The sequence below is a fragment of the Nannospalax galili genome, unplaced genomic scaffold, assembly GCF_000622305.1.
Source record: "Nannospalax galili isolate Female #2095 unplaced genomic scaffold, S.galili_v1.0 scaffold150, whole genome shotgun sequence".
Taxonomy (NCBI): Eukaryota; Metazoa; Chordata; class Mammalia; order Rodentia; family Spalacidae; genus Nannospalax; species Nannospalax galili.
In genome coordinates, this window is record NW_008329320.1 from 3,668,018 (window position 1) to 3,682,617 (window position 14,600).

Consider the following 14,600-nt stretch of genomic DNA (forward strand, 5'->3'; position numbering starts at 1 on the left):
CTGGTGCATCTTGGGTCCAGGCTCCCAAAGTCCCACATTTGAACCCCTAACTGTCTTGCTCAGTGAGAAGACACTGTTCCCCACTTCTCTCTGGCCTCATTTGTAACTCTGAGGCAACAATAGCTCCAACAAGGGCCGGCACACTGATTAAATGAAATCTTGGCCATACCCTCAACAGACAGCAACCATTAATGGTTTTATGATTATGGCTCCCAAATGTTTCATCTGTCACCAGCCTCATTCCTTCTACATACTCTATAAGTTCCAGTTGTTACTGAGTTGTGTATATTCAGGGGCATCCACGAAAAACCTGCCACAAAGCCTGTCCTGTCCTCCCCAGGCCCCGCTCCTGCAGCTGTACCACCCAAGTCCAGATCCTCATGTCCCCTTCCTCTTTTCTAATCGCACAGTTCTGTGGATTCTAGACATCTGGATTTCACAAGCCAATAACAATTTTATGAATTATTATTGGAACAAAATTATTTCAATTTTTTTGCCATTAAAGTTACTAAATAAATACAACTAACACCATACTCTCATTAACAAGATGATTTAACCTCCTCCAAGCACAAAGGCCACAGTGCAGCTCAAAGTGCTACTCTTTGAAACAAATATGTAGTGTTAAGAAAAGCTCACTGTATGGATTTTGTTTTCCTCATTTCTCACGTGACTGAAATTTGAGCACTGACCCATGCCCATCTTTTCACAGACAGCATTCCAAAGCCTGTTGATGTGTCATCTTCCTTCCTGTCTTAATCCATCTGAGCTGCTATCAGGAAGCACACCATAGACTGGGTTGCTTCATAACAACAGAGATTTAGCCCTTCTAGTTCTGGAGTATGGAAGTCCAAGATTAAGGGACTGGCAGATCTGCTTCCTCAATACGTCTTCACTGGTGGAGAGAGGGAGAGGGAAGGAAGCAGACTTTCTGCTGTCTCTCCATCTGTGGATGCTGATGCCCTTGTGAGGACTCCACCCTTGTGTTCTAATCACTTCTCAAAGGCCCTATCTCCAAATACCATCATGTTGGTTTCAACATAGGAATTTTGGAGACAAGCATTCACTTTTCAGCACGGACTAATCTTTCTCCTGTCTATCCCAAGCAAACATTCTTAGAACTCACCTTTGGTACCCTTAACCTTCCTAACGAACAACTGAGGATCATACTCTTGTTGCAAGTAGGACTCATGAGATCTAGCATCCCTAGTTCAGCCAATGAGAGTCCTCTATATACCAGTTTGCACTTTAGAATTTGGAACACATCCCCCATAGAAACAAGTAGTAGGGAATTTCTTTCCATCCACCATCACATACTATGCTGTGTGGAGCACAGCCCTCAGAGCCCTTCAGAACCAGTGGCTACATATAAGAGCGCAGCCTCAGTGGGGAACCCCAGCACTCTTTTTTGAGACTACAGTCCCTTCTTTCTCCAGACCAGAGTGCTTCCTTGGGGGATTTTCCCTGACCCTCCCACTGCACAGTATCTCAAACCTTCTCACTAAAGCACACAGAAAAGGTCTCCTAAGATTTTTTTCACTGCTCCTAACAATAGGAAACAGACAATGGCTAAAAATAACAATGGGCAAAGTGACAGCATTTCCAGAAGACTGAAAAGAGTTTCATTACCAGAATTCCTGGGGTTCAGTGGTATGTGAAAATGGGTCCTCCCCTCCAGTCTCATCTGCTTCAGGCCTTCCCCAATCTGTTCTGTAACTGTAGCTGCTCTTCTGGGTCTGCAAACACCCTCCTCTGGCCCTATGAACTCCCTAGACCTCCCTACAGAAGCACACCTGCACTTCGGACCTTCCACAAGGAAAGCTTTCTCCTCCGATTTCCCTCCTCTTTTAAACTCAAATTTTAAAAAAGAATGCAAGGCACTACAGTATAGAGGGCTCTCTGGGAACTGAGAAGGCTCTAATGAGGTCCTTGTGAACATCAAAGAAGCACAGGCTTGCTGTCACTCCCCTAAGAAGCTTTGCCCTCCCCTGACCAGCAGGGCAGGAGGTACCCAGCTGGAGGAGCACCATTGGGGGAAGGGAAGCAACTGCCTCAGTGTCATCCATCTGGGGGAGTGAAGGGAACCAGAGGGGCTGACCAACTTACTAGTACTTGCATGGACACCTCTGAGCCTTGGGTCCTGGTAAAGATGTCCCCTCACTCGTGTGGACTCCTCTTCAGAGCATGGTCCACTAACCTGCAGTGTAAGCATTACCTAGAGATCAACAGAAGGGACTCAGGCCCTCCCTAGACCTGCTGAATTCCAATCTGCATTTTAATATGGCCTCCAGCTAAGACATATGGGCATTAAAATATGAAAAGCAGCCTTCTAGAACATCTAGGAAACATTCTCAAGTAGGGTGATTTTTGCCCCCCGGGGGTATTTGGGCACATCTGAAAACATTTCTGGTGTCTCTTTTTAGTCCTGTTTCTTGGCCTTCTGCATACCTTGAAGGCCTCTTCTCACTGTTCCATTATCCTGTAAGTTCTGCTCCTCCTCCAGCCTTAGAACTGTGAGGGGGACTGTAGTCACTGGGGTGTTCCTGGCCTCTCTTCTGGAGACCACTAAATGACAGTTCCCAAATTTGCTCTGAGGTTCTTCTTTGTCTCTGGGGAACTCTGTGGCCTGGGTGGTGGGCACCAGGGAATGAATGCCCCCCCCCCAATTAATGTGCACCCAATAAAGGAATGAGAACGAAACTCAGTATATGGATTCCATGCATCTTGACAGGACAATTCTGAGGTATGTCTCATACTCTTCTCTCTCCTCCCTCACCTCTATTCTTCACCACAATTTCTGTACCAAACCCTTGACCAGGGTCTGCTTTCAGGGAACAAAACTAAGACAAGTATTTCACTCATCACTAAATCCCCAGTGTTTAGCCACACACACAACAAAGACAGGCAGAAAGACAGACAGACAGACAGACACACACACACATACACACACCAGACTATTTATGGACATGAAATAAAAGTTCTGTTGTGCCTTGAAAATCCAAACACAACAGCAATCAAACTAATAAAACCCCACTGATGACCTTGGTGATAGAAGAAGCCAGAAGAACATATCTTTGTATCTTTTCCTTGAGTTTTGATTAAAAAAACTCTAAAACAGCTCAGTCTCCCACCTACACTAGCAATTCAGTGTCTAATTCTCACATAGAAAGAATTCAGTGACTAGGGTCGAAAGCTCTGGAGTCCAGTAGGACAAGGCATGAAGTTCGGCCCAGCAACCTCCTGCACTCCTGAGTTTCATGTAATGAATGTTGTCACCTGTAAAATGGATTAATAGCTGTACTACCCACAGGGTTCAGCAGAGGATGTAATGGTAAGGGACTTAGAGGATTTAATTCAGTCCTGGCCCAGAATAAACCTTTAACAAATGCTCTCAATATTACTATTACTATTATTTAGTTGCCCATGTTGGGCAGTCTCCATGTTTACTCAGGTAATTGATGAGTACGGAGTGCCAGTTACATGACAGACACCCAGAAATGACTTACTATATGAGTGGATGATGTAACAATCTAAAAGTGGGATGCAAAAAGCCTACAATGTTCCCCTGTGTATGTGTGCACTCATCATATGCATGTGCACATGGAGGTCATATGTCAACCTTGGGTGCTGTTTCTCAGGAACCATCTACTTTGCTTTTTGAGATAATGTCCCTCAATGGCTTGGAGCTCACCAAGTAGGCTAGGCTGGCTGGCTAGCAAACCCCAGGGATCCTCCCATGTCCCCCTCCCCAGTGCTGGGATCCCCAGAGAACCATCACACCTGGCTTAGATTCTCATGTTTGCACTGCAAGCACTTTTACAACTGAGCTATCTCCCTAGATGCCCTTCTCCCTTCCTTTTTGGCAAAAGCTCTTACATAGACCTTTTCCTGCTCATTAAGCCTACTCTGTAACTAAGCAGCTGTGTGAGCTTAGGAAAGACACTCCACTTGAAGTCCTACCTATAAAGCATAGACCAGTAGTTGGTCATTTCTAGGGCCTCTGCCAGGCTTTCACTTAGGATTCCTTGGCATGGGAGGCCAGAGCAGTCTGCACTGGAGCAGCAGGACACAGTAGGCAGTAGTTACACTGCTTACAGAGGTGGCTGGGTTGTTTTTGGTTGAGAACCATCCTGTACATTGTCAGGTGGTGAAAAGTATCTTTGGCCTCTACTCATGGGCTCCCCCCAGCAAAGCCAGTACTGATGTCTCCAGACATTGTCAAACATCCCCTAGGGCAAAATCAGCCAGGTGGAGAATCCCAGTGGTAGAAGTTTGTTTCACTAGTGATCCACAAACAGACAGGTCCTGTGGTCTACCCCAGCTTGATGTGAGGGAGAAGTCAATGTTGTCCCCTCACTTTGGTTGGCCTGATTTACTTTTACTAGACTATCAAGATCACTAACAAAAGTCCTAAGAACTTCTTAGCTATTTCTTCCTTTTCCCCTAACTAGCTCTTCCCTTCTCCTTCATCCTTCACTCTCTACTGCATTTCATTAAAACACAGGCCTTTTGGAAACAACCAGGCATTTGCGCAGAGTTAGGATTATTTTGTTTTCCCTAGTCTATCATTAGCCACATTTGCCTGCAAATAAGATGGATGTTGTTAAAGCTCATCTACTCACATCCCCAGAACATAATCCTCTCCATGGTTATCACTATCTGTTTATGACATTAGGAACAGCAGGAGACCCAGATTCCAATACTCAAATGATCCTGACATGCAAATGTGTCATAAAATCTCAACAAAGGCAGAAGATTTCAAAGGATTGATTAGCAACAGTTCTGCTGTTAACTAGAAGGGTCTGAGGGCTTTTCTGGGCAATGGTCAAGGTTGCTGCACAATGGGACATGAGTGCCATGCTCCGTGCTGAAAATCAGAGCACCCTCACAGACCAGAGCATGCCTCGGGTGTGAGTACTAGGGCTCAGAGAAACAGAGAGCAGCTAGATGTGCTGCCACCTTCCAAATGGCTTTCTGTAAACAGAGGCTCAGGTTTGGTTATGTTCATCAATTCCTTCTTTTATCAAAAGTAGATTCTTGTGGCTGGAGAGATGGCTCAGGAGTTAAGAGCACTGGCTGTTCTTGCAGAGGACCCAGGTTTGGTTGCCAGAACCCACATGGTGGCTAATAACCATCCATAACGCCTGTTCCAGGGGCTCTCAGCTGCCTCTACTGGCTCTTCAGGATGAGTAGAGCAGCAGGGCAGGGTCAATGGAGGGACAGGGAGGACTGATGAGGAGCCTGGGAAGAGCAGTGGAGGGACAGGGAGACTACTACAGTGATGGGGAGAAGGGATACAGTAACAGAGTGTACCCCTCAGTGACTAGGAAGAATGGTGGAATTATGGGGAGGACTGCTGCTGGATTGATGGGGAGGACTGTGGTGATGAACAGGCCTGCTGCCCTGTGGGGAAGATGGGGGAAGATAGCTGTCGTCAGTGTGAAGGCATGCTCTACTCCTTTCCCCTGGCCTTGGATTTTTATATTTTCTCTGCTTCTTCCTTCCCTCCAATCAGTGCCTAACAGACACCTTGCTGTCCCTGCCTCTTTCCAACGTCCCACCTTGAGAGCAGCCTTCCCTCACCACAGTCCCTTCATGCTCTAAGTCCTTGATCTGCTTTGATTTTCTTCAAGAAGACATTGGCCTCCCTAGTTTCACTGCGTCTGCTTTAGTTGCCTTGCTTTGTGCCCATACCCTGAATGTGAGTACCATAGGGTCAGGGGCTTGGGATGTGTGACTCTCAACACAGGGTATAGGCTCTGTCAATATTTGGTACAGGGATGAGGGTCTGAGTTTGGACTGTCGGGGTGGCCAAGAGAGAGGGGGTTTGCAAATGGTGCTAAGCAAGAAGGGGTCTACCTGCCTGACTTGAAAGATTTACCCCACACCTTGAATACTTTGCCTTCGATTGTATCTTTGCTTATCCTTAGAGCAGATCTACGTTCTCCTGGTACATCCAGCCAGTGACTTCAGAGAACCAAGTCTTCAGACCAGAGTAGGAAGGAGAGAGGTGGACAGCATTCTGCAGACAGCCAATGATGTTATCCTGTCCCCTTCCTAATGGATGCTGCCAAGTTTTCTGAACACCCAGTTCATGGGTCTATTTTTAGGTAACTCCAGTGGTAACCTAAACAATAAAAGCAGCCGTCACCTCATAAATGCAAGATCAGCAGGCCCTTGCATGTATGAACTTGTCAAAATAATTACAAGGCACTTTTTCTGGAGATCATTAAAGCTAATTAGTAAGAAAATAGTTTTTGAATAAGGAGATAAGCTCGGCTACAGGAGAAATACTCTCACTTCTTATATCCCAAATTAAAACCCTGTGTTCCTTCATAAGTCTGCCTGTTGGAACACAAAGATGCATTCCAAGATCACCTCGATCCTGGAGGATTCCACACTCCACCCTCCAGCTGCAGCATCAGTTCAAGGCTGGCAATGTCGAGAAGCCATTGCTAGGGCAGGGCCTATGCCCTTATTTATGTGCTGTATTCCTTAAACAAACGGCATGTGCCGATCTTCCCCAGGTGTTGTCTAGAAGTGAGCCTTCCCAACAAACCCATGAGACTCAGGGCTAAAACCATAGGCTCCTGACAGCAGGTGGCCTGGCAGTGTGTTGCCTCTACCGCAGAGATCTGTGGCGCTACCCTCAATCCCCAATGGGCTGGAAGATGTCTAGGCTCATTCCTCCCATGATCTTAGGGTTTCCTTGCCTCTCTCTGAGTCCTGAAGTTCATGTGTCATTAAACTTGCATTTGATGAGCAATGCCTTCCTGTGAGCTCTCAAATCCCAAGAAATTAAAGTCACCTTGCTCTGTCTTCAGAGAAAGCCACAGCACATACCTGCAAAATGGATTTGTGGGTCCAAGAAAGGCTTCTGGGGAAATGCTTCCCACCTTTGTCCCTGGTGGAATGCTGAGTTTGCAGTGCAAGGTGGACTGGAAGGTAAGAGACTCAGAGAGAGGCACGCAGAGAACTGAAAGCAAGCTCAGGAAGAGGGAAGGAGGACAAAGTGATGACAGACACACAATGGGTACCTGGGTAGTTTACCAAGTCCATCCCAAGAGCCCCCCACCAGCAAGGTGCAATAGAGGAATCAGCAGCCCAGATTCCATATATCCCCGAGGGTTCAGATGTTCCCCTTCCACCCAGAGCAGATCCATCATGGACTGCATTTCCCACTCAACCAGCATCTGAGCAGAGACATGGGCTGAGTACCATTTCCAAGCCAAGACAGCTCAGAAACAGGCATGTCTCCTCTCTCCGCTCTTACCAGCTGGGGGCAGAATATTTACAACCCTAGGAAATTGTAGTCTCTGAATTCTCATGCAGGAAAGAGGTACCTGCTGACCAGGAGCTCTTGCACTAACTAAGCTGTTGGGTGAAAGAGAAACATTTTTGTTAAGTTAAATTAGCATAAACCATACTACACCTTGGCAGTTGAAAGGTCATTGCAGCTATCATTATCTAATACAATAGACTAGGTATCATTTACTTATTTAATTTTGGTATCCTTCTCTAGGTGGTAAGAATTCTCATTATTTTTCAACACTCAAAGCTGCCATTATTAAATAAGCATTTGGGAAGTGTAAATGTGTCTACATGCTCATGTGTGTGCACATGTGTGTCTATGGAGGCCAGAGGTCAACACTGAGAGTTTTTCTCACTCACGTTCCACCTTAGCTTTTGATAGAGTCTTTCACCAGATTGGCTGACCAATGAGCCCTTAGAATCCTCTGATCTCTGCTTCCAGCACTGGGATTACAGATGTGCATCACCATGCCAAGTTTTTTTTTTTTAAACTGTGCTGGGGATCTGAACTTGGGTCCTCATGTTTGCACAGTAAATACCTTATCCACTGAGCCATTTCCCCAACCCTTAGACAAGCACTTGTTAAATGAAAATCATCCATTTTATTAGGAAGACTCAAATCCCAGGAAACAGAAGTTTGACTTTATAGAAAATTATCACACATACATACACACCACACACACACACACACACTCACATACACACACACACACACTCACTCTTACGTTTCCACACAAAAACCACACAGGGTCACAGCCAAATCTGCTCTGGCTGTCTATGATGCACACAACAGCAGAGACCATCAGCATCCTAGGACCAACCCTTTCAAGGTTCGGCTGCCCAGCATGGGCATCATACACAGCTAAATACTGAAAGAGAATATTGGAATAGGAAAGAAAAAGTCATCAAGAAAAATAGTCCAGATTTCTCATGATCTCTCCCATGAGTCAGATTTGAGTTCGGGATAACAACTAACCAAGTAGACCAGAACAGTCTGTCTGTAAGATGCCTGCCTGCCAATTCCAACAGCAGAGAAGGCACACTTCTTAAATTGGCTTAAAAGGACAAATCCAGTGAACTTGTTTATTTCCTTTCCTCCTTAAAAAATTCTAAGGTGAACCAACCTCATTTTTAAAAATAGCCTTCTTGGAAAATAAACTATAGTTTTCTTTTAATCACTGAGTGCCAAGTATCTGTAACTTGCCATTTGGGGCATTGAAAAAAGGTCCTGTGGGCGTCTTCACTGTGTGACCCTTAGAAAGCTGCCTCACTTCTCTGGGCCTAGATTTGTTCACTTATAAAACAGAAGATTAGAATGGACAATTTCTAAAGTCTGAGGAAGAAAGCCTCAGCGAAAAGGAACTGAATTTTTCATGCCTTACATATCTTTTAATATCCATGGAACTAACAGAAGCAGGGTATTTTCATGAGTAGTTTAATTTAGAGGAATTTATTTGTCTAGGCCAGGTGAAATCCAAGCCACTACCCATATGACTGGGCCTTTAGTCATGAGAGGCAGGAAATGGGGGGCGCTCTCAAGCATCAAGCGGTGCTGTGGACTGAATGTCTGTGGCTCTTCCCTGAGTCCTCATGAGGAAATCCCAGAGATGATGGCAGGAGGAGTGGACGTTTTGGGAGGTGGCTGGGTTCTAAGAGCTGAACCCTCGTGATGGGGCTAGTACTCTTCTATAAAAGCCCCAGGGAGCTGCCCTACCCCTCCTACCAGGCTTTTGTTCCTGCCCCCATCTCATCCTCAACCCATTCAACCCCATAGTCCTGTACCACTCTGCCCCTTTTACAGGTACTGCATGAATATTCTTGTGCTTGGGCTTTTGAAAAAAAGAAGAAGGGATATAGGGTCTTTTGTACTTATTTTAGGGCTAGGAAGTATTGCAGAACTTAATTATTTGAGCCTTGCCAGCCCTAAGGCCCACAGGTTAAGCAAACTCTCAGGGTATTCAAGCAATAATGCTAGGGTCAGGTGGAAGAGAGAGAAAACAATTGTTCAGAGTGTGGAAGAGGATAAGCTCTCCTTGGAGGGCTGAGAATGGCCACTAATGAGCGTCATCAAAATAACGGCTCGAAGGCTCCCTGTAAGTCCAGTCTCTACAGCCTGGATTTCGAATCTGGATTCAATTGTCCCCCTTGGACTCTTTTCTCCCAGTTACTGACCTACACTGTCTCCCAGGCTGCTGCTTAGCTGCTGTTTTAATCAGGCCTCTGTTTACTACCAGGACAATGGTAAAAAAATTGAAAGGGAGCCAGGTGTGGTAGTGCACGCCTATCATCCCAGCAGTGGGAGGTGGAGGGGGTAGAGGCAGGTGCATCTCTGAGATCAAGGCCAAAAAAAAAAAAAAAAAAAAAAAAAACAAAAAAAAAAAAAAAAACAACAAAAATAAGCTAAATCTTTGCATACACACAGACAGACAGACAGACAGACAGACAGACACACGTATATCCTTTGCCTTTTTTGCCAGCCTGTAAAGGAAAACCCAGGATGAACCCATGAGTATCAATCACAAAAAGTTTAGTAGTAGCAGGGAACCTCTGAAACTAGGATTTTCGTTGAATTAAATGCCCTTCCAAGTAAAACAGTTTACTCTTTCTCACAAGTTTCTTTGAAGCCTCTGGAAAATAGATGTGTTGGCCTATAAAGAAAACAGCACTGGGTATTTGTAGAAATAGAGGGAAAGGGTAACAATCCAGTAACCACAGGGACCTACTTAAGCAGAACTTAGGCTCCAAATTTAAGCTTCGAAACACAGAATTGCTTCTTTCTATTATCCTCAGAGGTTTAATTGTACCAATGAAGAAACACAGCTAACTGCTTTCAGTTGAACTGAAGTTTATCTCTAATGCCAAATGGAAGGCGCTTGCTTACTAAGAAGAGTGGGCTTTGGGAATACCAGGTCTCCTATGGAAGTCTGATTACTGTGAATCACCTTAGAAAAGTTACCTGGCTCTCAGATTCTGGCTCCTCATTCGTAAAGGAGGCTAACAATCCATTAGGAAGTCTGGGTGAAGTTGTGTAGACAAAGTAGATAGGAGAGAATTATTCAGTACTGAACTAAGTCACAAGTCAGCAGAGGTATTAGAAGCTGTGCAGCACAATCTTGGGATATCAGTCCTTCAGCCCCTGCTTGCTGCTTGCAGGAGTAGGAAGCTCCCAAGCTCTCCACAAGTTTCTTGGAGACAGAATAAGGAGAAATTTTTTTCCCAGCATGAGATTGCTTCTCCAGCCCTTAACTACAAAGCTCTGGCCTTTGTTCTGTCTTTTGGACCAGAAATAAGTGGTCCTTTACAAGAAAGCCACTGGATACTTTACATATCTGGTCACGCAATAGAGTGTAGCTTCAAACCTCCCAAGTGACAGAATAGGGAACAATAGAGGTGAGAGATGAGTCCAGATTTCTCATTTATGGGATGCTGGTTGAATGGAGGTGTTATTGGACAGCCCAGAGAACAGAGGAAGAGGAGCAGGTTTGTAGGTGGAAAGTGATACAATCAATTTGGAATATGTTGCTTAAGAGAGGCTGGGATTTCCCAGCTGGAGAAAGCAGATAGGTCAAAACTCAAGAGACGGTTGGACTTTGCTGAAGGTTCGGCTATGGGAGTAATTTGTTCATAGATAGTGGATGAAGTTGAAGAAATATATGCCTCAGATGGTGTGTGTGTGTGTGTGTGTATGTGTGTGTGTATGTGTGTGTGTGTGTGTGTGTGTGTGTGTATAAAACATCAATAGTTAAGAAATAAAGCATAAAACTCAGTCAAAACAAGTAGAGGAGACCAGGTATAGTGGCACATGCCTGTAATCCCAGCACTCAGGAGGTTGAGGCAAGAGGATCGTGAATTTGAGGACAGCTTGGGTTACATAGTGGGACTCTGTCTCACTAGTGGGGTTCTAAAGGTTGTGAAAATTCACTGAAGGTTTCCTTGGAAAGGGGCTCAGAGAGAAGATGAAGTATTAGCTGAGCAGGTGGAAGGAGATCCAGCAGGAAAGTGACATCAGAGAATCCAGGAAAATAGAAACTCATGGCTGAAGGTGGTGGTGAAAAGCTCCCAGTGGGTTAGATGTTGGCACCCACAGGTAGAAACAGCAAGAACATTTCACTAGAGGGTGGGAGTGGAAATCAGATTGCACAGTGCATTGAGGAATTAATGAGAGATTAAAGAAGTGGAAACGGCCAAGCGAGTACAATTTTTCAAGTGACTTGGTGATTACAGATACAGGGCAAAGCAGTCTTAATTAAAGATTTGTATGGTTTGACAGAGTTTCTCTGTGATTTGTCGAAGCCTAAGTGGCACATCTAGGATGCAATCTCTATACCTAAGACTCTCAGAACATAGAACAAGGGATGAAGAGAACACTAATGCAGCTTTCAGTTCTTACCAATGAAGCTCCCTCGTGCAACAGAGGCCCAAGAACACAAAAGGTCACAAACGGCCAAAACGCAGAGAATAAGAGTTGACAGACTGTGGGTCCTTGGACTGAACTCCTATATTGAGGTCCATCCACCCAGGGCTTGGGGACCATTGTGGAAGAGGGGGGTGGAAAGATTGTAAGAGCCAGGGACGAGGTGCATGACCATATGGAAACAGTCCTGCAGGCACCTGGGACCCTTCTCATACAAACCTACAGCAATAGTGTCAGCTTGTACAAGACCCATGCAAACTTAGGCAGACAAAAACCTAGCAGAGAACTGTGGAAATGAACAGCAAGCCCCAATATTAGTTGGAGAATTACTGGCAGCTGATTACTGCTGGGTGAGGAACAGCTGATTTTCTTGAAGGGAGAGACTCTAGATAGGCTGACTAGACCCCGGTGGATGAACTTACACCAAGGGACATCTCGGGACACTAACTTTACATAATAGGCCTTAATACAAATATAATTATGAACTCCAGTGGGGGGTTATGGGAGGGTGCCAAAGGGGAAGGGGGAATGGGGTATAAAGATGATTTTATATATGAAATACACAAAAATTCAATAAAATTTTTTTAAAAGAATATGAAAATGACATCAAAACCATGCTTCTTTTGGTTCTTTAAAAATAGTGTCATAAAGCCTCTAAGGGGAGAAGAAAGTCCTTGAATCATGAATGGGAGATGTGAAGGAGAAGTAAAGTCAAGAGTAATTAGCATTACAAGTTCTAGGCAGGGAACTAGAAAAAAGTCAAAAAGTCAGAACAGGGCAATTTTCAAATGTTCATATGAGAGTCCACTGGAATTTCTTGACAAGGGCTGCCAAAAGCATCCCTCTATTGGGTTCTTCCTTATTTTTCTTTTGTCTTCCAAGGCTGGACTAGTTGGCTGGGAAGGGTGGCTGGATATTCAGGTGAGGGTCCAGTGACCCTGCTTGGCACTCCTAAGCCAGATGTGGCGGCGCCTGTCTTTAATCCCAGCAGAGAGGCAGGCAAATCTCTGTGAGTTCAAGGCCAGCTTGGTCTATATAGTGAGTTCCAGGCCAGCTGGGGCTACCCTGCCTCAAAAAGATAAAAAATATATATATAATAGTGTCTTTATAAGACACTATTATAAACACCATGAAATATACAGAGAACAACAATAAAAAAAAGAGCTGTGTGGTTTGAACATGCCAGTGAGGAAATTCTCATAGACACAATAGACATGGAGAGGCTAAAGACAGAGGCCTGATCAAGTATGATCCCAAGTGAAGCCCAAGGAAATATCCCTGAGGGCCATGAGAAAGCTGAGGAGAGGAGGTAGGAAGGAAGGGGTGCAGGCTGGATGTGGGAGCAGGTCATTTGTTTTTGGGTTTTTTTGTGGGGATTTTTCTTTTTGTCTTTTTGAGACAGGGACTCCCTGTAGTCGTAGCTCACCTGGAACTCCCTATGTAGACTAGGCTGGCCTTAAAGTCACAGAGATCTGCCTGCTTCTTCCTCCCAAGTGCTGGGACTACAGTCGTGCACCACCACGCTTGGCTGAAACAGGTAGTTTGTAAGTGGAAGAACACCATGAGAGAGTTTCCACTGCTTCTGTCCAGAGACTACACTAAGGTTCTTTCCTAAGAGGCAGGGAAAGGTGGCAGTAGCACAGTAAGAGTTACGGTAGATACTATGATGTGACTGGACTCCTCCAGGGACAGGATGTCCAGCTATGTGCCAGGCTGCATGTCTATCACTTTAGAGACTGCTACTGTACAGCAATTATACCACTGCAAATAACTGGTTTTGCATTTGGGGTTTTTTGAAACAGGGTCTCACTATGTAGTTGGACTGGTCTGAAACTCCCTATATAGACCAGACTGACCTCAAACTTGCAGTGATTCTCCTTCCTCTGCCTCTCAAGTGTACTTGTTGTGTATCCCCATTACCAGCTTAGCTGGTCTTCTGCCATAGGAATGCTTAGCAACCAGATCACAAGGGAAAATGCAGGCTTGAACTTGGTGAAGAAACACTGAAAGGCTGGGGCAGGGAAAGAGATAGCAAGCTAAGGGTATTGGCAAAGGAGCAGATAAAGTAATGGTCCATCACATGTACAGTGGCACCTAAGGCTCATGGAACATAGCGAAATAAGGGGTAGAGAGAATACTAATGCATCCCTCAGCTCTCACCAGTGAAGATTCCTCATGCACATTCTGCACATCTAAACTTAGATGGGGTAGGTCAAATGAGGGAACATCTGGGTTATGCCTTTTTTAAAGTAGTTTTTAGGAAATGTCAGCATTTAGGAAATGTCGAAGTGTGGAGTTATAACTCTGCATGGACTATGGACAGTCAACAATATGTGCTTAAAAGTTACACTATTGCAAAATGGGTGTTTTATCCAGGTACTGATAATTTTTTTGTACTGCTGGTATTGTACCAGAAACATTTTCTTTTATTGTTACTTGTTTTTTAAACTCTGCTTAACCACTTAAAGAAAATCTGCTTATGGCACAATTTGCCTCAGATCCATTCCAAATTGTATATTTGTTTTCCAATAAAAAAACTACAGTTTAAAACAACAACGACAACAACAACAAACCAGAGTGCCATGCACACAGAAGGCCACAACTGGCCAAGATGTAGAGAATAAGACACTACAGAGTGCATGTCCCTAGATAGGATCCCTATATCAAAAACTTACCACCCATGGCTCAGGGACCATTGCAGAAGAGGGGGTGGAAGGATTACAAGAGCCAGAGTCGGTGCATGAACATAGGAAACAGTCTTCCAGGCCTCTGGGAACTTGCTCACATAAACTTGCAGCAATGTTGACAGCATGCACAAGACCCATGCAAATTCAATCAGACAAAAACCCAGCATAGAAATGGGGAAATGGGAAGCAGG

The 14,600-nt window shown here is 44.8% G+C and overlaps 1 protein-coding gene across 7 annotated transcripts in view; it reads right to left on the reverse strand.

The window, feature by feature from the left end:
- Pdzd2 (PDZ domain containing 2) overlaps positions 1-14,600 on the reverse strand; it is a 434,448-nt gene that overhangs the window by 400,745 nt on the left and 19,103 nt on the right. The window contains exon 2 of one of the 7 annotated variants that reach the window (XM_029564733.1): positions 2,104-2,212. The exons of the other annotated variants lie outside the window; for them this stretch is intronic. The gene's annotated coding sequence lies outside the window, so the exon portion shown is untranslated. The remainder of the gene's footprint in view (positions 1-2,103; positions 2,213-14,600) is intronic. 7 annotated transcript variants of the gene reach the window in all.